A 27,377-nucleotide genomic window follows, 5' to 3' on the forward strand; every position below is an offset into this window, starting at 1 on the left:
GCAAAACCAAAAAGCGGGCGCTCCGACATCCAAGCCCCCAAACCTGCCATCTTCTCTCTTCATTATTTTAAAGTCTTGAAGCAAATCGTCAAATGGGTGAAAGAAGCGGATAAGCACTTAAGATAAGGAAAGTCCATCCGGACGAGACAGAAGACATAATTAATCCATTAATGCCCAAAAGACACGATTTCGACATCTAAGTTTAAATTGTCGACATGTAATGAATTCAAATAGCAAAAATTCGGGAATCACTGTCTTCTATGTTTTGAAGGGTGCTCTTTCCAATGGTGATAGTTAAAAATCTCTCCAAAAAAGTTTTACCATGGAAAAATCAAAAATAAAAAAAAAATCGTGATTTTTCAATCAAATTTTTTGTTTAAAATTATTTTTCATTCCTTTTACATTTTTCTATATCCTTAAACTTATCTAGATGACCTCGATATTTAAACTTAAAATAAATGGAACTATTTTATTGTCTAAAGTTTTTGGTGAAACAAAATGGCGGCCGAAATGAAATATTTTTCTTTTAAACTTTACAAATTTTTTTCTCGAAAACTATGTAACGGAGCGCATCCCTCCGCTCCATTCCTCCTCCGATTTTCCCCCGACCGACCATCCGTCGGGGAGCGCCGAACACCAGGCGGAGTGCAGCAGTGGCCGCAAGAGGCAGTAATGCTTCCTTTTTTAATCTGTCAATACGCGAACTCCGAAGCGTCGCGCCAACAAGCGCTAACGCACTCCGCACCGCGCCACGTACCGTACCACCGAGCGTGAACGCGTCCTGCGCCGCACCGACGCCGCGTCACGCAACCGAGCGAGCGTCCCGCACCGCGCCACGACCGCGTCCACAAGCGCGTAACCACCCCCGCACCGCGCCGTTACCTTCCCACCGAATTCCTTCCCTATCTTTAATCATCCCCCGCTTCTATTCCTCTAATCCTCAAAAAATCAATTATACCCGATCCTTTTTTCCGCTCCTGGGGAGAGGGATGCTAACCCCGAGATCGACCAATCCGACCGATCCGACCGAAAATACCGAGGTCGATCTCGGGTATAAAAAGGCATCGCTCTCCACAGGAAATCACTCCTCGTTGACTCCTGTTCCTAGCTCGTTTTCCGAGAGCCCGTCTCAAGGAAGCAAGCATCCGAAACCGGTAGCAAGCCTGAGTTTTGTTGGGGCCTTCCCCAACGCCAAGTTCGCTTGGCCTGGCCGAAAGCCGTCTCCGTATCTCGCACGGCAAGCCGAGAGTTGCTGGGGTCTCCCCAGCGCGTCGAGTTCGCTCGATCCGACTCCGCCGTTTCCGAGATTTCTCCGCCGGGTATCGGGGTTCTCTCCGATACCACCTCTCCGAGCACCAGGGTACACCCCGGCTGGCCGAGTTCACTCGGCATTCACGCAGACAGACGAGGGGCGCACCCCCCGTCAGCCGAGCCCTTTCGGCAGGGAACGGGCACACCCGTTCTCCGATCTAAACGATCCGACGACCTCGCGAATATCCATCTTCGCGACAACACCCGCAACACGCGTGCACGTTTCAATCAACGCCGATTTAAAGGTCCGCGACAAACACGTGCGACACCGCCGCCGCCGCGCGCGCTCTGCGCCACCGAACTGCGCGCTGACCGTCAGAGCGATATCTCATTTTGTATCCACGCGCTATCCGCGCGCCGATCGCCGTCTCGTCCGTCCACGGCCACGAACATTGACGCGAAGATTTTCGGTGCATTCCATCGCACCACTGTTAATTGAATAAAGCATCGTTATTTGTTATAATTATCGCCTAACAACTTAATAACAACTTTCTGTCTCCAACGTCCTCGCTTCCCCTCCTGGCAACCGATTGATCACTCTCCGCGCGGGAAAGCGAGACCGTTTTAACTATAGACTTTGGTAAAAATTTTCTCAGAACAAAAATGTCTTAGAATTAGTTAGAGTATACTCTAGAGAGTATACTCTCAATTTTTTCAGAATTTTTCAACATAATTTTTGATTTTTCGAAAAATCACAAAATCGAAATTTCCAAAAACGTCATAAAAAATTCCAAAAAAAATTCAAGAGTATTCTTTGACTAATTCTAAGACATTTTTGTTCCTAGGAAATTTTTATTTAAGTTTATAGTTTTCGAGAAAAAAATTCTTAAACTTTACTAAGATAAACTTTCATCACATTTTTCTACGAAATAAAAAAATCAAGAATTATTCAAAGAGTGTCCGCAAACATTTTCAAAATTTCTCACGATTTTTCTAATTTTTATTATATTAATTTTTTTGAAAATTGAAAGTCTATGCTATATAATTCAGCCATTTATATTATAGAGATATTATATAAATGTTGCCCGATTCTTACCGAGGAGGTAGACGTTACCGAGAATCTCGTTTTTTTTGTTTTTTTTTTCATTTTAAAAAATTTTTTTATCATTTTTTTTCTATTTTTTTTTTAAATTATTTTTTTATTATATATTTACTCTATATTTTCAATAATTTGATAAAATTTTTATTTGTTATACACAAAAGGCAAATGAGTTTTATTAATAATAAGTTTTATTATTTAATAAAACTTATTATTAATAATAAGTTTTATTTATTATAACAAATTAAAATTTTATTAAATTATTGAAAATATCAGAATAAATATATAATAAAAAAATAATTTAAAAAAAAATAGAAAAAAAATGATAAAAAAATTTTTAAAAATGAAAAAAAAACAAAAAAAGAAATGAAAAAAAAAAAACGAGATTCTCGGTAACGTCTACCTGCTCGCGGTGAGAATCGGGCAATATTTATATAATATAAATGGCTGAAGACGTTTCGGTCCAAAAATTGGATAAGGCATAGACTTTCAATTTTCAAAAAAATTAATATAGTAAAAATTAGAAAAATCGTGAGAAATTTTGAAAATGTTTGCGGACGCTCTTTGAATAATTCTTGATTTTTTTATTTCATAGAAAAATGTGATGAAAGTTTATCTTAGTAAAGTTTAAGAACTTTTTTCTCGAAAACTATAAACTTAAATAAAAATTTCCTAGAAACAAAAATGTCTTAGAATTAGTCAAAGAATACTCTTGAATTTTTTCAGAATTTTTTAGGACGTTTTTGGAAATTTCAATTTTGTGATTTTTCGAAAAATCAAAAATTATCTCGAAAAATTCTGAAAAAATTGAGAGTATACTCTAACTAATTCTAAGACATTTTTGTTCTGAGAAAATTTTTACCAAAGTCTATAGTTTTTGAGAAAAAAATTTGTAAAGTTTAAAAGAAAAATATTTCATTTCGGCCGCCATTTTGTTTCACCAAAAACTTTAGACAATAAAATAGCTCCATTTATTTTAAGTTTAGATATCGAGGTCACGATCTAGATAAGTTTAAGGATATAGAAAAACGTAAAAGGAACGAAAAATAATTTTAAACAAAAAATTTGATTGAAAAATCGATTTTTTTTTATTTTTGATTTTTCTATGGTAAAACTTTTTTTGGGAGATTTTTAACTATCACCATTGGAAAGAGCACCTTTCAACACATAGGAGACAGTGGTTCCCGAATTTTTGCTATTTGAATTCATTACATGTCGACAATTTAAACCTAGATTTCGAAATCGTGTTTTTTGGGCGTTAATGGATTAATGTAACTCTGATGTTCCTTTATTTTAGTTTTTAATTGTCTGTTCCACATAGGATGCACTGCAATCTATGCAGTTTATTATGTACACTACATTTTTTTGTCTGAGAGAGGAACTGGATCCTTATGTACTTTAATAAATTTGTTGAGTTTATTGATAATACTAAAAATTGCTAATTTTTTGTCCGTGTCTTTTAAGATGTTTTTGAATTTCTCGGTGACATTTTTGACATATGGAAGAGTGAACCACGTAGATTTTTTTGTTCGGTGCATACGTTGTCATTATCATATAGATTAAATGTTTGGTTCTACTATTGATTGTCTCGAAGATAAAATTCAGAGGGTAGTCGTTTTGTAAAAGTATCTTAACAATAAATATAAAGTTCTTAATGTGAAAGACCGGATGAGAAAGATAGAAAATCCTATCAACCATACTAAACATTGCCTCTTTTTTGTGAGATGGGATGCTGGGACGCAAAATTCATTATCTACCAAAGAAGATTGGTTTGTGGAACCAGTCAAAAATGATAGTATCATTTCTAATGTAAAGAGATGTGTCTACGAAGTTGATTTGGTTATTACCAATCTCTATAATAAACTGTAGTCTCGGATGTACTGTATTAAAATTCATCAAAATATCATTAATATGTTCAACCGGTACCGCCATTAGAATGTCATCGACATATCTAAAATAAAAAGATATACAAAAGTCAAACGTTCCCCAACATCCCGTCCTCCAAATCTTGCATAACGATATCCGTTATGATCGAAGAGAGAGGTGATCCCATGGGCATTCCGAAATTTTGTTTGTAAAATTGGTTATCAAAGATAAAAAAAGTGGAATCAAGAACTAACCTGACCGCCTCCATAAACTCATCTTTAAGTATTTTAATTGTTTTAGAAATAAAATCCCGTCTGTTTAACAAACTTTCGATTGCCATATTTATTGGAATATTGGTGAAAAGCGATGTTATATCTAATGATATTAGCGAGAATTGATCATTAATTTGATAGTTTCTTGACCAATTCGAAACTATTCCATATGTGACTATCACCAGTTGGAATTGATGTAGAGAAGATTTTGTTCAGATATAAAGCTAAATTATAAAACGGACTGTCAACAAACGAGACTATAATTCTGAAGGGAAAGCCAGGTTTGTGAATTTTCGGAAGCCCATAAGCTCTTGATAAAATACCGTTGCTAAAATAATTGTTTGTATAAGACCGGGGAAATATATTCTAACTTTTTCCATCTTGCAAGCAAATTCCTAAGATTGTTCACCATATTTTTGGTTGAATCTTTGTTGATCTTTGTGTAGGTATCAACGTCCGCCAATATATGATTCATTTTGCAGAAATAGATATTTTTGTTCAGTGCAACTGTAATGTTTCCTTTGTCTGTTCTAGTGATAATAATATTCGGGTTGTTAAGTAGAAACTCCGCAGTGAGTTCCTTGATATAATCTTTTTGAAATGCGGTTATTTTGAAAGGGAAGAGATGAAAGTTTGCGGAAGATCGAAATAGAACGGTTTCTAATATCATTCTGTGTGGAGACCGGAAGGTTTGTCGTGCTCCACATTTTTAATAAATTTAATTGTTGTTTTATCATTTTTTGACATGGAAGAGCAAAATTGTCTCCCAGTTGTAAACAACATTGTACGTCAAATGGAATAGGGTGATCAGAGAGATTCAGAAATCAATTCTCTCTAAAGTTATAAAGTGATAATGAATCAACAGATGTAGAGAAGAAAGTTGGATTTGGGACTGAGTTTACTTTGGAAATCTGCGGATTGTGGGATTTGATTGAGGAGGAAAACTGCATTAAAATGTAGTTTGTCTTGCGCTCCTGGGTTATTACAAGTCTTATGTTTCCAGAAGTATGCAGTTGATGTTATTTAAATTAAGTATATTCTGTTTTCTCCGGATCCAATTCATTTTTTGTAAACTCTTTCTCTTTCTCTTTTCCTTCTTTTATAAAATGATAGACTCCGATTTTATTTGTTGAAAAATGAGTTAAGTATGTTGGCTGGTAAACAACGAGAAATGTTGCGTGCAAAACAGAATCTCTCACTTTTACAAAAGTCTAAATTTTTATACACGTCATTCAGTTCCAATCTTACAATCTTGACAATATGTCTATCATAGTCTATCTATTCATCATAGTCGATCTATTCATAGTCTTGAATTTTAGCAAAGAGTTATAATGAAATAATGTAGTTCTGTTATTACGTAAGTAGTACAAGTGAGATAGGGTTAAATTGTGAACCAAGCAAAATCTAAGAAAGACAATACGAAGTTTATTTTTTCTCATTTCCAATCCATTTCTTCAGTAATGTGACAAAATAATCCAAAATGATCGCGAACGAAATTAAAAAAGAAAAAATTGTAATTGACGCATATTCTCAGCCCGCGTAACAAACTAACATAAAATTACAAAATTGTAAGGACTCCTTAATTACAAATAAAATAAGATAAGAAATATCAGGGGAGTCAGCCACAATAAGAGTGCGAGTAAATTTTCTAACGACTTTAATCAAAAGTTATTTCTAAAATTTAAAGTTAGATTCGCAATGATTCGCGCGGTTATAGTAGCACATAACATTATCGACATTGAGTCGTTGATTATGTACGCGCGAATTTTATTAGAATAAAAGCAATTATAAAAATAATAGGTAATCTTTTTTTAGGGTCCTATTTTTTTTTCCCAGTAAAATTTAAATATTTATAATTTAAATATTTTTATCATTATTTATTTCTTGTTTAAAAATGAATGTGTAAAATCGTAAAATACAATATAAATATAATAAAATAAAAACAAAAATAAAATACATCCAACAAACGAGATAAAATAATTGAAAAATATTGAAAATTATTCATTGAAGCAATGTCGAATGGAGTTTTTGAATTCTTTGAATCTATTTTCTATCCGTAATCCATTTGAATCACTAATTATAGATTGGCTATTTACTTTTTGTATCTCATCCTGTGCATAGAAATGAAACGTGCAAATCCATAAATATAGATTAGCCATTGTTTTTTGTATCTCACCCAATGAATATCAAAATGAAACTTCCTACCAATCCATTTCAATTCATAATTGTGGATTGGCCATTTGCTTTTATTCTCCACTCGAGTTCACCAGTTTTGTATATAATTACAGGGAACTCGGGAAAAAAGTTTATATCTAATTATATATAATTATATCATATTAGATATAATTATATATAATTATGTATAATGAGATCTACTAATATTACAAATTATATGCAATTATATCAAAATATTTATAATTCCGTATCAAATTATATAAAATTATATTAAAATTTTTTTCGGGTAAAAAATTTATATCTGATTATATGTAATTATATCAAAATGCTTACATAACTTCAAATTATATTTCATATTAAATTATATTTCATATTACAAAACTACATTTCTTTTTCAAATAGAAAGATATACATTAAATTATATAAATATTATAATAAATATAAATATATATATAAATTAAAATAATATATATAAAATATAAATATATATATATATATATATATATATATAAATTTATACATAATATATTATGATCAAACTAGATGCATCAAACTATAAATAATAACATCTAAACGAGAGACATTTCCAAAATATTACGAGTTTAGTTGATATTGTATACGTTCATACATACACGAAATATATACACTTTACAAACATATAATTTCAATCAAATATAAAGGATAAAGGATCCTTAAGGAAAATTTTAAGTTTAATATAATTACACTGGTTCAGTGTACAACTTCGTTTATTTTATGAAAAACTTAATACTTTATATATGAGATTGTTCATATAAATACAAGTATTAAAAATAAATATACTTATAAAAATATATTAGTTTTTCATATTTACTACAAAAATGGATCCATTAAAAACTTGATTTAATTGTATTTAAAAATATATAATTATATTTGATTTTATATATATATATATATATATACCCAAGTAGCAAGATGACGTCATTATAACGATGATTTAAGATCATTTTTCGTCATTCAACATCAGTGTATTAAATAATGACGTAAAATAAACGTAACATTTGTCAAGAAATATTATCGTCATAAATATATCGTCATTTTTAAGTCATTTTTAATGAATAAATAATGAAATAACATTATTAATTATTATCTTTCTTAATTAACTATAATATAAATAAGAAAAATATGTCCTATATTCAATACAATTATTAACAATCATTAATAAATTAAACAAGTAAACAAAATATATACAACAATTTATAAACAATTTTCATAAGACAAATGATTCTCATTAAATATAACATAGATTTACGGCTCTCTATATGTAATTAAATTCTACAAGAATTACATATGCAATCGAAATTTTAAAATTGAGACTACTTACACGACAATATAGTAACATTCATTAATTAGATTTATCATATTTTATGTCAAAATTTTGCATTCACTTATATCATAATTTCAGTAACACGTTTCATCCCAACATAGAAGTTAAGCAACATCGAGCAGGATCCCAAGTAGGATGGCCGTTTTAAAAATATGCGGTGATACAAGATAAAAAAATGTTTCATCACTTTCTCTTATTTTTTTTCATTTTTTTCATTTTTTTTCATTTTTTCATTTTTTCATTTTTCATTTTACTCATCTTCCGTAAGCGATGTTACGGGGTATATTATAGATTTTCTGTACTAGCAGACAATATCGGAACGCAACCGTAATTTCATTTTATTATTTATTATTTTATTATTTACCTGAATTATTATAACACAGGAAACGGATTGTGTTCAGTATCTATAAAATTAAATATCTTTTTCACGGATTCGGAAATTTGATTCATACAGATTTATTCAATCCAATTCGTCTTGCTGGGATGTAAGTATGATCTAATTATTTTATTTTCAACTGTAAATAAAAAATATTGCGTTAAATTTTATTATGTTTTTTTCCATTGCGTTTACAATTATACATATATCCATACATAAATTATATCTCTGTTACATATTGCTTTTCTAACTATATAAATTTATAATTTATTATATATGTTATATTAGAAATTATATATTATATAAATATATACTTATAATTACGTAGAATAAATTAATATTATGTAGACTAAATGAGCATGAGGAGGAAAGATAAAGAAATAGATCATTTATTAATGTTGAAGTTTTTCACAATTTTTCTTTTTGTAGATAATAAAATTATGTATAATTGTTCCTGAGTGTGTTCCTTTGTCAAACAATTAAGTGGTTCTGAAAAGAACTGTTTAAATAATACTGGGACTCAGTATTTAGTCCAGTGAAGTGAGTACTTAGTTTGAAAAGCAATATATAACGGAGATATAATTTATATATGTATAATTATATATGTAATTATATACAATTGTATACGCAATGGAAGGAACATAATAAAATTTAACGCAATAATTTTTGTTTAAAATTGAAAATAAAATAGGTTTATATTTAATTGTATTTTACGATTACTTTCACTTTTATTTTTATCATGTTGTTTTTTACGTGTACATTTTATGTGTACATTTTCAAACAAGAAATAAATAATAATAAAAATATTCAAATTTTATTGAAAAGGAAAAGAACAGAATTCTAAAAAAGGTCACCTATTATTTTTATAATTACTGATGTTCTAATAAAATTCACGTGCACGCAGTTATCGACTCAATGTCGATAATGTTACGCGCAACTATGATCCTGCGAATTATTGCATCACATTGTACATTTTTTTCTACTAAAAATTATAATTCTTCTTAAAAAAATAGAAATAAAATCTATATCTTTGCACTCAAGAATTTTCCTATAAATCCAAGTGTTATATCCTAATCTTATTAAATTCAAATAATATCAAATACTCAACCCTAATATGTATATCATTTATATAAAAGATTTGATATCAAAAAAGTGGCGCATAATTCCATTACCTCGAAAGTTATAAAACGGTAATTTTCCCCGTCGCTCGGTTTTGCAGGATAGCGTCGATCGGTTTTGTCAGGATTCGGTATGAGAAATAACTTATCGTGTCTTTTGATATTTTTATGTTTATATTTACAACGCCGACTGGCTGGGTTGATATTTACAGTATGTACAAGTAATTCGTCGCTGGTACGGCGAAAAGACGCGCGGTTTCCACGTATTAGATATAATCGTTTTTGCTCGCGGTCGGCTCTCCGGATTTCGTCGCGTTCTTTGATGGGCGCGGCGCGGGCGCGACGGTGCGCGGGGAATCCGGCCGGCTTGTTTTGACGGATCAGCTGTGAGTGTTGATATGCCGGATCAGCTGTGGGTAAGGTTTATGACGGCTCGAATGCAGGAAGCTCCCTGCTTCTCGATCGTCGAAGGAATATGTGCACAAGGGCTTTCTTTGTGGAGCCCAGGTTGAGAAGCTCCTCAACCTGTGAGTTACTTGTGCGCTGATGGATAGTTTTCGAGGAGCGATCGGCCAGAAGCTCCTGGCACGATAGGTAGCACCCTAGATCGCTTTCTTGGAGAGGATTCGGAATATCGAGAGCAGTGTCGGACTGGTCACTGTCTCGCTGGGAATCGGTCTCGTTTATCTCCCGGACTCGCTTAATATACCCGAGCCGGCCATCGGTCGGGTTTCGTCGGGAACGGGTCGGCCGGACTCGGGTCGGGGTAGTTTCCGGGGGATGTCTCGTCGGAATATCCGCGATAATTCGCCGAACGCGCTCGGGAATTCCGCGAGGATGTTCGGTGGCGCGGTCGGTAGCGGGGCCGGCGGTGGTGGCCTCACCGTGTGTTTACTGTCTCACGCGGCGCGCACGTGAAGCCGCGTGATCATCGGTTTTGCCGCGTCCGCTGTTCGACGGGCTTTTCTCGACGGTGGGATCGCGGACGGATCGCCGTGTCGGTACCCCGACGGTTGATCGGTCGGGGACCCTTAATAATGTTAACAGTTATTAGTAATTGAGGGGGGTGAGTCGGGTGTCGTTATAGTTAAATACAATTAGATTACAAATACAATTACAATGTTAAGTACAATTGCTTTTAAAAAATGTAAATCAATCAATGATTCGCATTTTTGTATTCCCATTGAAATCTTCTTGTTCTAAAACCCAAATGACAGTAGTTTTAATTCTTTTCAAAAATAGTGATATCATAAAATTGTGTTTAATTAATTTAACTCAAATGTATCTAACATACATATGTATCTAACAAGTGATAGTAGCTTTCATGATGTTGCTGGTATCGCAATCTAGATTACGTAAACTGATCTTGCCATAATATTGCTGACTAATAGAACAATATGTACGATTGCCGATTGCAACGAACCGATGTGTATTCGGCAAGGACGCTGACTCTAATAACATCGTGTTGAAACGCTGATGTACCAAACAACGTTTCAACACGATAAGGACGCGCCGAGGTCGCGTTACAGCGGACGGATAAAAAACGACGAGAGTAATCAAACGGCGCTCAGATGCCCGAGTTTCGACGCATAGAAAAATGTAAAGAAAATGTAACCTAATAGTGCGCGGCGATTAAGTATAGTCGGGCCAAAATAATCAACACAGAAATATTCAATTAAATAAAACTCTTTATTCCGTTAAACAAGTGTGAAGTTAGTGGTTCCCTTTCCCCCTCTTTCATCACTTTCCCTAGTTGCGCCCGGAGCGGCACAACAAATTAGTGGCAACGGTGGGATCCGTAGTGCCGGAACCGCTAGAAGAAGCAGGCATCATAACCCTCAGAAGATGTATTCCCCTAGTATTCTGAAAAAAAGAGGATACATAAAATTAAGAACAAGCCGCGCCATCCAGCAAGGACGCCCGGTAGAGCAGCCAGCGAGCATACTAGCGACACCGGGAAAGGCGCTGACCTACCACACAAGCAAGCAAGCATTACGCCGACAATATGCGAATTGCGACCGTAATGTAAATTATAAAGCATAAGGCGAGCGGAATAGAAATTAAGGAAAGCTATAAAATAGTTGTCGAATGAAGACATTAATCGAACTCCCGTTGAAAGAAACGCGTCGTGGTTATACAGTAATTCAGGTCACCATGCACTTCGTCTGAATCCTCCGAGCCCCGCGTAGGCAGAAAATACACACGATCCACGCGTGCGTCGTAATCTAAACGAGTACTATTCCGACAATAGCTTGGAGAATCAACCGGAGCTATATCCGAATATTATAATCGAGAGTGAGTTTTCATTTAGCGACATAGATAATAGTATACTACTGAGTAACGAGAGATGCGATGACAATTTACTACACCCGACAGATGCAAGATCTGACATAAGTGACTCCAGTCGCGGAGAATTTTCGCTAACATCCTACGACAGCAGTGTATTCGATCCAACCGAATTCCATACGCTGCACGAAACGCAAATCAGGCAGAAATGACAAATCAGCCGTCAGGCACGCCATTACGACCGATCACAGAAGAGCGACGAGTAACTAACGCTGACTCTAATAACATCGTGTCGAAACGCTGACGTACCAAACAACATTTCAACACAGGATGCGCCGCGGACGGATAAAAAACGAGAGTAATCAAGCGGCGCTCAGATATCCAAGCGTTTGGACGCGTAGACGGAAAAGTGTAAAGAAAGTGTAATCTAATAGTGCGCGGCGATCAAGTGTAATCAGGCCAAAATAAGAGGAGTCCAAAGAGTTAGAGCAAGAAATAAGACAAATGAAAACCATTCTAAATCAGCTACACTAGAAAACCAATCCAGAATCTTCGCGCGACGCGCGACATAATGCTGACCGAAATATTAGAGAGAAATATTAGAGAATATGCGAGCATTATAGAGTCGAATGTGTCAGTTAAAAATTACGAATTACAATCGGGATGCTAACGCAAAAAACGACGAATCGATAGAGATAGTATATGATAGTGTACGACGAATGACGCCCGAAATTGGCGAGATCCTGTGAATGCATACACAAAATTAAAAGAAGCCCGCGATATGATTCCGAAATTTGACGGAACCTTGCACAAGTTATCGGAATTCCTAAGCGCGGCATCGTACGCGTTGAAAAACACAAGTTTAAGGGAGAAAGCTACGCTATTGGAAGCTGGATATTGTGTACAAAATTAAAAGGAAGGGACATAACCGATTTCCAAACGCGAGATATACGTGACTTCGCGCAATTGAAAAAAGAATTGGAGGTGTGCTATCTCAGCAAAAAGAATACACATTTACAGTTAGAATTCAATATTTTGAAACAAAAGCCCGAAGAATCGGCCAGAGCATTCGGATTATGCACAAATAAACTAGCCATGGAATTATACGAATCCATGCTCGTAGGGCGACAAAGTACAAGCGAATCAAAAAGAGCGATCTTAGAAACCATACAACGACAGACCCTGTATAACTTTCAATTATGACTACCAAACGACATAAAATTATTAGTACGTTCGTAACATTATACGACGTTACAAGACGCCATAGCCAGCGTGAACACGGAGGAAAAATTTAAAGGACTTTTAATTCCCCAATGGGGAATTTCGGGCGTCCAAAAGCGAGTATATCCTACCCACTTATCCACCCATCCACAAGAATAGATTGCTGCAATGTCATAAACGCAGAAAGACAGGACATTACAGTCGAGATTGCCGAACAAATAAATTTACCAATCGATTCCCCCTACCACAGTCAGATAGGCAGCCACGTATAAATACAATTAATAAATACTGCACGCATTGCAAGAAAGCAGAATATAACCGTGCAGAATGCTGGACTTCACGGTAAAATCAAAAAGGAATCACTCACAAAAACAATAATATACAAATAAAACATGAATGTACAATGGTAAAGACGAGATAAACCGCGAAAAGAGAGCACTGACTCAGCTTCAAGCATTCAGTATACGTGGTCAGAGATGATTTCCCCATAGATTACGAGGGAATACTCGGAATCGATTTCTTAGTCAAACAAAGCAAGATGCGACCACGAAAAAAGATATTATGTATCAGTAATATAAATGTAAAACACCAATCGTATCAAAAAGTACTGCTAAAACCGCGTAGCAAAACAATTATTAAAGCAGTTACCAATAAAAATAAAATAGGAATAACAAGATCAGAATAACCGAAGTCAGGAGTATTCAGATGCTGCCTGCCGGATCCAAAAAAAATCACTTGTCTGATAATGAACACAATGCATAATGAACACAACCAAAGAACTCGTAAAAACAAGCAGATGGTAAATTTAGAAGAAATAAAAACGAAGAACGCCGAAATATTCAACACGGTGAAAAAATACACCGAGACCATAAGCGAGAGAAGAAACCGAGTGCGAGAACAATTATGCACAGATCACTAAAAAAAAGAACACTAAAGAAAAAGAAACATTAGAACACATATGTAACGACTATTGTGACATATTTCAATTGGAAGGTGACGCACCCACAACCGCCGTGCAGCATGAGATCACCACGCGAATAGCGCATCGGTCAATGTCCAACCGTATCGTCTGCCTGAGACACACAAGGCGGAAGTAAATAAGCAGATAAAGAAAATGCTTGAGGAAAAAATTATCCATCCAAGTATAAGCCAGTTAAACGCTCCAATATTAGTTATTCCAAAGAAAACCGATCCGGAGAACTTAAATTACGCATTATCGTAGACTTACGGAAATTAAATGATTTAACGATAGGAAACTCGTTTCCTTTGCCGAATATTACGGACATTCTCGATCAGCTAGAAAAGCACGCGCAATACTTTTCAACGTTAGATCTCGCATCGGATTACCATCAAATAGCAATGCATGAGAAAGATAAAAGCAGAACGGTTTTCTCCACGCCATACGGGCATACCGAGTTTAATCGAATACCCGGTAAAAAATGCACCCGCCATATTTCAACGTTTAATAAATTCAGTGTTAGCAGAAATATAGGGCATAAGATGCTTCGTATACTTAAAACATCGTCATTTATGGACCAAATTTAAAAGAGCACGATAAAAGACTAACTGAGGTATTTCAAAAATTAAAAAACTATAATCTAAAATTACAACCAAACAAGTGTGAGTTCTTAAGAAAGGAGGTGACATATTTAAGTCATACTATTTCTGAAAACGGTATAATTCCAAATCCATCGGAAATAATGGCCGTAACAAACTTTCCAGTACCCAAAAAAGTAAAAGACGTACAATCCTTCATAGGATTAACCGAGTATTACAGGAGATTCATTGAAAACGTTTTGAAGATCGCAAAGTCACTGAAAAAAATAATAAGAAAAAACGAAAAATTCAATTGGACGGCAGAACAACAAAACGCATTCAAAACTTTAAAAAAAAGGTTAATGACTGCGCCAGTATTAAGTCCTGACTTTATAAAACAATTTATATTAACAACGGACGCAACCGGTGCCGTATTCGGAGCTGTATTGTCGCAAGGACTAAAATCGATCAATTGCTTACGCAAACAGAATTCTTAACACAGCGGAACAGAACTATAATACGACGGAAAAAGAATTGCTAGCCGTAATATGGGCCGTCAAACACTTTCGACCGTATTTGTACGAAACAAAATTTCAGATAGTTACGGATCACCAGCCATTGATCTGGTTATTTAGTATAACAGAGTTTAGTATAACAGATTCTGGCTCGCGATTAATTAAATGGAGACTCAAATTAGAAGAGTATGATTATGGGTATATGGTAATACACAAGGCTGGCAAAGGTAATACAAATGTTGACACGCTCAGTAGAAATCCGATCGCGCCTGACACGCAGATAAATAGCGTCGAGCGACAAGGAAAAGTACGAATACAGCAAAGAAGAAAAAGAGCAAATACGAATACTATAATGCTCCCTTTGGAGGATATCAAGGCGCATAATAAACCGAATAAAATTAATACATAACTGGCACGGATTAACGAAAGACGTGGAGGAATACATCGCCAAGTGCGAAGATTGTCAAAAAAACAAACTAAACAGGAAAACTAAGATGCTTTTACTATTAACAGAAACGACAGAGAGTCCGTTCGAAAAATGCGCTAGACATTGTGGGACCACTCACGGTTACTAAAGAAATAAATACCTGTTAACATTCCAGGATAACTTAACAAAATTCAGTAAGGCGATACCGATACCAAACCAAGAAGCAAATACAATTGCTAAAGAGTTTACCACAAAAATAATATGCGAATTTAGAATACCGAGAAAAATACTGACAGATCAAAGAACCAACTTCGTCAGTGAGATGTTTGATGATGTTTGATGTATGCATCCTTTTAAAAATAACAAAAATCCAAACTGCCACATACCGTTCAGAAAGTAACGAGGTCTTGGAAAGTACAGGACTCTAATCGAATATTTAAGATATTATATAGACAATCAAACTAATTGAGATGAATGGATTCCATACGCGATGTTCATATATAATACGATACCGCATACAGCAACGGGCTATACATCATTCGAATTCATGTACCGAGCAAGTCTACCTACGGCACTGACGGCACAACCGAACAACCATACACATACGATAACTATGCGCAAGAGTTGAAGCGACTCCGAGCCACACAAAAATTGGCGAAGAAACATATCCGTGAGGCGAAACAAAAGGCTAAATATTATGCCGACAAAAATACAAATACTAAAACTTTCAGAGTAGGAGATAAAGTCCTCTTGCAACGAAGCGCGTCGAGGACGATCGAAAATATTGGAGGCATCATGGTCCATACCAAATAATAAGAAAAATTTCAGATGTGAATTATAAAATCAAACAAAAATGCAAAATCGTGACCGTACACGCAAATCGACTCAAACTATTTATCGAAAACTAGAAAACGAATGCGCACAACCGAATAATTGTAAAGAAAATTAGAAGAAGCTTTAAGAGAGACTTCTTTAGAAAAAAAGATATAATATGTTAATAAACAAAAAGACGCGATAAAATTAAGCACATACCAATCGCGACGACGCATCACATGTACAATTCGCTAGCCTATAGCGGCGCAAACCCAGACTCGCGGAGACACCGCTTCTCCCATCCATCTCATAGATCTCCTTTGGGTCGCGATTTGCTGCGCCGCCAACACCCAAGATGCGCGCAACGACGCATAACATCTAACACACCCTTGTGTACGATCCGAAGCCATCGACCGCAGCAGTAAGAGGAGGTGAGAAAAGGATCTTCCCTTCTCATCATGCCGCATTTCTTTTTCTTTCTTTTTCTTTTTTTCTTTTTTCTTTTTCTTTTTGTCTCTCTTTTTGTTTGTCGAAGTCTCTATTTCCTCCTTGTGTGGAACGCGCTTTTCAACTGATAAGGACCTGCGAGGCGGAAACCAGGATGAGAGAGGAACAGAAGAAGAGCGAGGCCGACTCGACGGGACGCGCAGGTCATATTATCCCTCTCGCACCCGCATTAACGGGAATGGAAATGCCGCTATTAAATAGATCTATTTGCAGTTGCGGAAAATTATCATTGCCGATTGACGAGCGGAGCTACGGGAAAGGCGCCACCCCACGAAACATAACATGGGGACCTTGGACACGAAACGCCCCGGCGAAGCTCCGAAATGGAATGAAAATCTGCAGGAATATCGATCAGGCATTGAGAAATATAAGGATCTCGACCGAAGAGGAGTTGAGAAGTCGAAAGACGTGGCCACATCTGCCACCACATTTAAATTCCTCGCGATGCGCGGTCGATTAGGGCTGTGTGATTAGCCGATTTTCAAATATTTCCAATAACAAAACGCGAGACAAGGGTAGCGATCGCCTGCATGTATCTTGCGAGGGTGCGAGAAATCACTTCTTATGGTACACCCAAAGAGTGAGGATCCGAAAATCTGCAAGCTGCCGCGAAGAAGCAATCAGCGTCGTTGGTAAGCCGGGTATATTCATTTTGTAAAGCCGTCACCTCCATCGTATCATGAGCGGGTGAGTTGTGCGAGCGTCGCAGGAATGCCGGTATCGCGAATTAAGTGAGTAAGAGTTACAATGCGACAAATTCCAATAGAAAAATATAAGAAATGGAATCAAAATTTGCGACCGCTGCCCTGAGACTCTTGGTCATCTGTCTGAGCGGCGACCAAGCACGTCCGCGTCTTCCGGCTCGTCGAATAATCGGCACACTACGACAGCACTCTCTTCAGTCGGCTAAATCATTCAAAGTCGTTGGGCGCTAGGCACGCAATACGTGCTACGATAAGGCGATATTTTAACCATATACGAGCTGGAGCGCGGTACGCGGCGACAGAATGTACAGCTACTCAGTAATCACTAGGTAGAGGGGATGGTTCAACGGTCGGGGCGCTCATTTAGAAAGAGAGAAAAACCAACAAATAATTAACACCGATTAAAAGACCCCACACCATTCTTATGTCTTTCGGTAGATTTGACTAATTTTTGAATATATTGTAGTTCTCGTCATTCTGAATAAATGTTTTAATGAGCACAACTTGATCCTATGAGCCGTTTCCGCGGTACAAGCCCTGGAAGATCCAGATTTAACATGTAAAGGTATAGGCTTTTCGACTCGGTATATGTGGTCTTCGATCGAATGTGTGTGCGCCCCCCTCCACTCCTCTTCCCCACCCCTTTCCTTCCCTCCATCTCCTACCTTTCTCTATCTGCGCACGCGCACGTGTTAATGAATAACATTATTACTCATAAATGAATAATAATCCACGATCAACTACAAAAATGTCTCCATCTTGAAACCATACCTTTATCGCATCATTATCTCTAATATACTCATTTCGAAATATCTCCGCATCATTATTCCTTGAATCTGAAAAATATGGGCCTTGGATTGTCAGTATGTAGCCATCCACAGCCACAATAAAAGCAGGTTTAACTAAATGGCGACCTTTAGATGACAATAAGATGACGACAGTAAGATTGTTTCAAGATACGGAAGTTACTGCTTTTATGTATGTAAGCATAGGTTCCATCAATGTAATCAATTCTCTGAGTTCATTGGATTGTACAGGCCATTTAGCAAAATCATTAACGTGTCTTTCAATGAATTGATCTCTCGTTATTGCTTGAAAATCAATATTTTGAGGTAAAAACAAATCATTGCATAAGAGATCTTCTCAGTGTTTGGATAGTTAAATTTACGGTTTGTCTGCTAGGATAATGAAAGATGACTTTCAAAAATTCATCACTCAGGCCCTGATGTAATTTACAGAGAAACAACAGAAGAACTCTTTTCGATACATACCTATGACTCTCTTCTCGCGGTACTGGATCACAAAATGTAAATAACTCGCGAAACTGATCCTTTGATATGAGGGCTATCGATTTATCACTCTTTATCAGTAAAACTATTTTCATCATTATATAAGCAACCATTCTGACTAAGTCTTCGAAGTTCTTGCAGAATAATTTGTAACTGTTGTCCACGTATCACATACGGTCTGTTAACAAACCTCAATCCACCCAACAAATATTGTAACAAGCCATTGTGATTTAGGTGAATTCTGCAACATTTAGCCGTCTCAGGTATATAAATATTCCTTGTGACAAAAACATTTACTCAGCACTGATAATCTCTGTATATTAGCATATTGATTACAGATCATACAGATATAACTAGAAGTTTGTGTCAATATGTTCAATTGCAAACAAGTTGGGTCACTCTCAATAGCTATTTCATTGAGAAACGATTGTAATTAATGCAAAGTCTAGTAAGATCCGTTATCAAGTGCTAGTAGATTATTTGCATCGCGTCTGATAATGGTGATTTCACGTTTAATCAAGTTATCACCATTAATTCGTGCCAATTGTCTTGGTCGTACTACGACATCACACACGTAACATTGTACTCTATTTCTATTTTTGAATGCCATGATTTTATTGACTTTAGAACATTTAATCGATTCAGTAACTGAAAATTAATTTTTTTTTACTATGAGTGACAGAAAGCTGGAGATCGAAATGAAGAAGGATAGATTTTTCTTCTTTAACTCTTGACCATATTGATGCCAATCATTGTTAAGAACCATATAAAGACAGCGTATGTACATAGTACAGTCCAATATATGTAGATTTCTAATATATCAATTATAAAAGTGGACATATGTAATGTGTATGTATAATTTAATACATATATTCATTTTAATACTACAGTTTATATATTGGTATATGATATGCAACTAAACAATGTGTATTTGGTTTGGATATGTACAGATTATAAAAGACATACAATTCAACATATATAGAGACAAAATAACAGAAGCTATGCAAGTAAAAATATATAAATGTGCACATAGTAACTTTTTCTATAAGCATATGATATGATATTATCTAATATGATATGCATGAACATACGTAGACATGTTCATATCCTCAAAAGTATTTGTTGATATTTGGCACAGACTATGTGCGACATCTGACATAATATATACATATAAAAATATTATGCATGACAAAACATATTATATATATATATATATTATATATATATTATATATATTTTTCTTTACATATATAAACCTGTGCGTATGTGCGCGCGCGCACACATACAACACGCGCGCGTGCACGCATGCAAAGAAAGAGAGGGAGAGGGGAGAGAGGAGAGGGTGAAAGAGTAGAGGGAAGGGGCACACGCACAAACATTCAACCGAGGATCACATATCCAAGTCGAAAAGCCTATATCTTTATATGTTAAATCATGGATTTTGTAGCGCGGAAACGGCTCATAGAATCAAGTTGTGCCCATTGAAACATTTGTTCAGAATGACGAGAACTACAACATACACCAAAAATTAGCCAAATCTATCGAAAGACATTTTCCTATAAGTGCTTTCAAATAACAATTTTATTCGCGTTATTTTCCATAGCCTCGAGGCGAGTTTGCGATAAATTCGGTCTCGTCAAGCACGCAGCGCTCGGCTGACCCGAAGCTCTCGCGAAGTATAGATGATAGGCAATACTTAGGAATTTCTGATAATCATATTCGTGGCAATTCGACTACGATTTCCCCGCCAGGAATTCATCGCAACGAGTCCACGAGCGAATCTTCAGTGGAGCTGGCTGTATTAAATATCAAGCATAATTATGTAAGCAGTTATTTATAATGCAAATAAAGCAGTAAGAAGCGCTTTAACCTATGTGGTAGTAATCTTAATTCTTTAAAAAAAATTTTAATTTTCAATGAAGAATTTTCCTATTGTGACTCAAATCATACTAGCCTTAATTCTTAAAAAAAATTTTTTGTTTCCACATTGCCAACTCAAATAATTATAATAATGTATAATATTTGTATAAAAAATTTGATATCGATAATTGGCGCCAAGTTATAGTCCTATAAACATTGAGCTACAAGTCCACCTTAATCAAATTATATATTTCAATTGTATAAAAGATATACCACTATTAAAAAAAAATAAAACCCAAGTAGTAGTATCTTTTATTTAAAAATAATAAAAACCAAATTATATATATATTTTTCTATCCATTCAAGATTCTTCTTTTTCTAACCCAAATAGTAAATTATTGGTAATTATTTAGCTTTAAAATATAATTATATCACAAAATTGCTTTACTCAACATAAGTTTTTATTATAAAGAATTAAAAAGTACAGTTACAAAAGTACAGTTACAGTAACAAAATAAATAATAAAATTTTGTTTGTTTAAATAAAAAAGTTTTTATATAAAAACATTTAGCGCTCGACTAAATAAGGAAAATAATGAAAATATAGAACTAAGAATGAATTATTTGAATCTTATAAATGAATTACTTGAATGTTATAAAGGCAAGATTTATTGTTTAATAAATTGATATAAATAATTGATAATTACAATTTTATATATATATATATATATATATATATATATATATATATTACAATTAATTACAATTTCATATATATATATATATATATATATATATATATATATAATTGTAATTAATTGTAATATACATATATACATGTATATATATGTATATGTAGTATGTATATATGTGTGTATCATTGAATTGTTGATGTGTTATTCTAAACACGTTATTTGTGATAAATATCATCACATGTCTCTGTAGTCGAAAGGATAAGATGCCTTTCCGGTAAGCAGGAGATCCAGATTCGATTCCTGGCTGAGATGATATTTTTCGCAAAAATAATTACGGATTTTTACGACTGGTTCGTGGCCTCGTCGTGGCACGCTCTCTTTTTTTATCCTCTTTTTATACAACTATAAGATCACCAAATATAATTATTAAGATAAAATGGAGGCTTTGCTCTATGCAAATCTAGTACCTGTTGAAGGAGTTAGGTGATCTACTGCTTGTACTGGATTCCGAGCTTAGTTTTATAAAATCTGAGACATCTCTGCGAGATAGTTTACTATCCGGGTGTAATTGTCCTCTCGAGCTTTTTTAAGCTTGAAATAAAGACATTTCTCAGGGATAAGAGTGGCATTGGAGAGTCGCTGCGGTCCGATCCATCGAGAGAATAGGACCATCATCTTTTTAGAGTATCGAGGATTCGAGAATATACGTGTATATATATGTATATATGTATTAGGTTGTCCCAAAAATGTCTTTCGCTATTTGCACGCAGCTGCTTTATCTGTAATATTTATACAAACATGAAACCTAATCTGTCAAATGTTGTGGTCTTTATCTTCAGTCGTCCTCTAGCTATTGTAGGATGTTTCGTTTGGATTGAAGTTTTATATACGCCCTTTCATATGTCTTTAAGTATGGAAAATCAAAGAAAGCATTTCTGACATATAATGCTGCATTGTTTTAAAAAAGGCAATAGTGCTAAATATACCGCAACTGATATTTGCACCGTGTATGGGAGTGATGCTACAAGTATTCAAACAGTTCGTAGTTGGTTTAGGAGGTTGGTTTAGAATTGGTAATTTTAATCTGAAAGATGAAGAACGCATCCGGCCACCCATCTACGGAACTAATCAAAGTCATGGTTGATGAAAATCCGCGATATACTGTTTGTGAATTGGCGGATATTTTAAACATTCCGCGAACAACGGTGCATAATAATCTTACAAAGATCAGCTACATCAATCGCTCTGAAGTATGGGTTCTGCATCAGTTGACAAAGAGCAATCTCCTTTTTTCCGTTTTTCGACATGTGATTTGCTTCTTCAGCGAAACGAAAAAGATCCATTTTTGAAGAGATTGGTTATTGGGGATGAGACGTGGATTCTTTACGAGAATATTATACATAAACGATCTTGGTCAAGGAATAAAAAGCCTTTAATGGTAGCAAGGTCTGGTTTTCACCCGAAGAAAGTTTTAATGTCTATTTGGTAGGATTGGAAGGTGGGATTGTTATTTATTATGAACTGCACAAGATAAAATAATCAATTCAGTGAAATACTGTTTCCAACTGGACAAATTGAAGGAAACAATCGCCACAAAACGGCCAGAATTAACGAACAGACGAGGCATCGTTTTTTCAGCACGATAATGCCAGGCCCCATGTCTTTAATCATCAGAAATAAATTGTTATTGTCATTTGATGGAATGTTCTATCTCATCCTCCATACTCTTCGGATATTGCCCCGTGTGATTATTACTTTCTTTCTTTCATTAAAAAATTCTCTTTGCGGTAAAAAATTTAATACAATAAATGACATAATGTTGAGTGTAATTTATTAGGTGTACAAAAAAGTTCTGAGCTTTAGATTTCATACAACCGAAATAACAATTTAAATTTTATATATCTTCCTGCCCTTTTGCGGTTTTAAAGCGTTAACATTTGGCCTTCTAAAATGCCATACGGTTTGGCGTTTGATGCACATAACCTCAAAACTCAGTAGTGTTCACGATAGTAATAACAAAAGAGCATATTCGATTTTCCATCCACTTCGCGTTTCATCTGAAGAAAAATGCTGCTGAAGCTACTGCAATGATTTGTGTTGGCATATGGAGAGAACGCTGTAAGTCATACTACATGTAAAAGATGGTATCAAAAATTTTGCCAAGGAGATTTCAGTCTTGAAGATGAACCGCGTGCTGGACGCCCTCAAAAGATTGAAACGGACGAATTGCAAGCACTGCTGAATATAAACTCTGCGCAAACTGAAAAGGAGCTTGCAGAACAGCTTGGCGTTACGCAGCAAACCATTTCCGTACGTTTATATACGATGGGAAAGGTTCAGAAGGAAGGCAGATGGGTTCCGCATGAATTGTCCAAAGACAACAAAAATCGTCGGCGTGACACTGCACTCACTTTGCTTTCAAAGTTCCGGAAAAAAGATTTTCTGCACAAAATCATTATAGGCGATGAAAAGTGGATTCTTTATGATAACCCTAAACGTAGAAAATCATGGTTGACCCTGGTCAACCTTCGACATCGATACCAAAGCCCAATATCCACGCCAAGAAGGTTATGCTCTGTATCTGGTGGGATTGGAAAGGTGTTGTATTACGAGTTGTTACAATCGGGTGAAACAATCACGGCAGACCGCTACCAACAATTGACCAATTTTGAGTGATGCATTAGAAGAAAAGAGGCCATTTACTGGCCAAGGACGTCGTAAAGTGATCTTGCTTCATGACAATGCTCGACTACATGTTGTGAAAGCGACTCAGGACCATATCTTTGCGTTAGGCTGGGAACTTCTCCCGCACGCGGCGTATAGCTTAGACATAGCGCCTTCCGATTACTACCTATTCCAGTCGCTGCAGCATCATTTGGCTGATACACATTTCGTGAGATTTGAAGAGATACGAAAATGCATTGATGACTTTATCGCTTCGAAGCCGGTGAGCTTCTATCGTCAAGGAATTCGCAAGCTACCCGAAAAATGACAAAAGGTCATTGATGCAAACGGGGAATATTTCGCTGATTAATATTTTTTTGTTTGTTTTTGAATAAAGATTGAATTTTACAAAAAAAGCTCAGAACTTTTTTATACACCTAATAATTACGTGCATATATATTGTCGCGTTCGTGGCGTTTCTTCCTGAGATCGTGATACTCGGCAGAGCGCTTTCGGAAAGGAAGAACATTGTTTAAAGAAAAGCTCGCTCTTTATTTAACCAACGGAACAACGGTACAGAAACGCATCCGGCCACCGCGAAATCTGGCCGTGAAATCTGAATAACAGCAGGAGAACGACGCGTTGCCAAGGGCCGATCCTCTATTCAAACTCTTATCTATTGATATTGATTAATTTCACGGGGCAGCGCCGAACGGAACACCGCACGGCTGCAACAATATTATATCTAAGAGTATACTCCTAAATTAAGGGAACCTAATATTACTACGACCCTGATTACGTGTGTATTAGCGCCTTCTTTTTCAAGAGTCTTACAAGTTGTTCTCGTTCTTTTTTTTTTTCGCTCGTTGCTGTGTTCACAAGTCCTGTTCATCACGATATTAGAAACAAAGAATAGTTTACCAGTGATTCTAACTTAATTAACTCACTAAGTTATGGACAGCAGGGCTCAAGTTATGCCCTGCTGTATGCTGAATAATCTGGAACAGTAAACAGTGAATAGAATTCGTTTCTATTCCGGTTTGTGTAACCAGAAATTTTTGTGTATACGTGAATGTGAGACTTTGAACAATAGCGGACAAAATCGACGTGACTTCGGTTAACAAGTTGGATGATAAAAATGATCAACAGTGGTAGTTTCAAAAATGGTCTCAAAGCAAAAGGTGTGTATGAAATCACCTCAGGAACAGAGACACAACCTCCAGAAGAACCAAATGCGCCTGCACGCAAAGCTTGATCGAAAAACGATGCGATCACTATGTTCATGCTAACGGCGGCCATGGACATATCGCAAATCATTCTCATCGAGAGTTGTACATCCTCGAAAGGAATTCTCGACAAGTTGGATTCCATTTACCAACAAAAGTCGGAATTCAACAAGATGATGATCATTGATCGATTTCATCAGCTGAAATTAAATCCAAGCGAATCAGTGGCTCAACACGTGGCGAAAGTTGAGAATTTAGCGCGTCAGGTGAAGGAGACTGGAGAAACGCTAAGCGACATTGCCATTGCTACGAAAATTCTAGGAACGTTGCCAACGTAAGTATCGAAGTTTTAGGCATGGCTGTCTATGGATCAGACAGACAGACGTTGTCAAATCTCATAGAGAGACTTTTAGACAAGGAAGCTAACTTAACCTCAACCGAAGAGCAAGAAGTGGCTTTTTTCACATCTTCGAATCAGAAGTTTGATTTTAAAAATACCACCACGAAAAACGCAAGATCTGGCAAGACCAAACATTCGACATTTGTAAAATAACCTGCTACAACTGCCGGAAGAAGGGTCACTTCTCACGCAACTGTCGGATTCCTAAGAAGAATGCGGATCAAAAGATTAGAGAAGATAATCAATCTGCTTTTAGTATTCAACTAAATGATGCTATGTGCACGATTCCACAATCCAGCGATGAGCAGATGGCTCATGGACAGCGGTGCGTCCGCTCACATGATTCATCGCAGAAAATTTTTCTCTATGTATCAGAAAGTGAGTGAGAACAATGAACATCTTTCTCGCCAACTATCAGGAATTAGCAATTAAAGGCTCCGGCACGGTTAAAATAAATAAGTTCCTCAACGGCGAATAGTTTGAATCTTCAATCATGAATGTTTTGTATGTTCCGTTAGTTGTAATATTATAAAGATAAATATTTTTGTATAAATCCTTTCTTAATTTTTTCTGAGAAAATAAGAAGAGAACCAGCTCTCTTAAAATATTTTAAATTATAAATTTAAATATTTTATTTTAAACACTATTACAAAAAAAACCATTTTTTTACTCTTCGTGATTACGTACTCACTTAATTAAGAAGTATTCGTTAAATTTAATATTTCTTTTTGTTTGTCATATGCAATTGCGCACTAATTAAAATAATAGAACGCTTAATTCATATACCATATTATTTACATTTATCTTTATTTCCACGTCATGCTACGAAATCAGGCAATTTTTTCATTGAATCGTTACGTAAAGGAGGAATATTTATTTTATTAATTTTTATCATATTTTAAACAATACAGTAAGTGACGTTGTCAATGATTAAGTGCCAGGCCGCATCGGCCTAAAGAACACGCGCCGACCCTGATCGCTACGTACATACGCGCGCTCATTCGTCTTTAATCTGACCCACTGTAAAAACTACTCGTCAAACGCAATTTTACTAAAGAAAAAAGTTGTTTCTTTTAGCATAAGAATGACGACGTGTACTCCAAATGCAGGAATTTTGGGACACCCTGTATACATGTATATATATATATATATATATATGTATATATATATATATATATATATATATATGTATACAGGGTGAATATATATATATATATATTCACTTATTCGTATTCTTTTTAAAGGTTTGAATCTTGAAAGAAGAGTCTTCGATGGATAGAAAGATATACATATAATTTGGTTTTCATTATTTTTAAATTAAAAATACTACTACTAGGTTCTATTTTTTTTAAATTGTGGTATATCAAATCTTTTATACATGTAACGGAGAATATGTAACGCTCCGTTACTAAGCGCGCGCTACGCGGTCCACATCATCCGGGGCCGCCCGAACATCCCCGAACATGACCAGGCGACATGCGCACCGTTGATCTGTCACGCGTCGTCGGCGCGTGATAAATCAGCTGTTTTGTAGAATAATTTAACAAATCGCGTTTTGATACGCAGACAAAAATCAGGTATAACCTCCTGACAATCTCGGCAAAGAACAACTAGTTCCATCCGATCCGTTTCCGAAATACCGATCCGATCCGAACGATACGAGAATTTTCTCGTTCTGAATACCGAACGTTCTCAATATTCTTGTTCTTTTCCGA

General features: G+C 35.7%; 1 protein-coding gene, 1 long non-coding RNA gene and 1 pseudogene across 7 annotated transcripts in view; 1 reads left to right on the forward strand and 2 right to left on the reverse strand.

Moving 5' to 3' along the window:
- Positions 1-27,377, reverse strand: part of LOC105423790 (transmembrane protein 114) — a 517,194-nt gene that overhangs the window by 375,388 nt on the left and 114,429 nt on the right. The window lies entirely within an intron of this gene.
- Positions 1-27,377, forward strand: part of LOC148935632 (uncharacterized) — a 136,116-nt gene that overhangs the window by 64,475 nt on the left and 44,264 nt on the right. The window lies entirely within an intron of this gene.
- LOC148935635 (uncharacterized) lies at positions 16,910-22,715 on the reverse strand (annotated as a pseudogene).

The sequence above is a fragment of the Pogonomyrmex barbatus genome, unplaced genomic scaffold, assembly GCF_055798465.1.
Source record: "Pogonomyrmex barbatus isolate J1 unplaced genomic scaffold, ASM5579846v1 scaffold4, whole genome shotgun sequence".
Lineage (NCBI taxonomy): Eukaryota > Metazoa > Arthropoda > Insecta > Hymenoptera > Formicidae > Pogonomyrmex > Pogonomyrmex barbatus.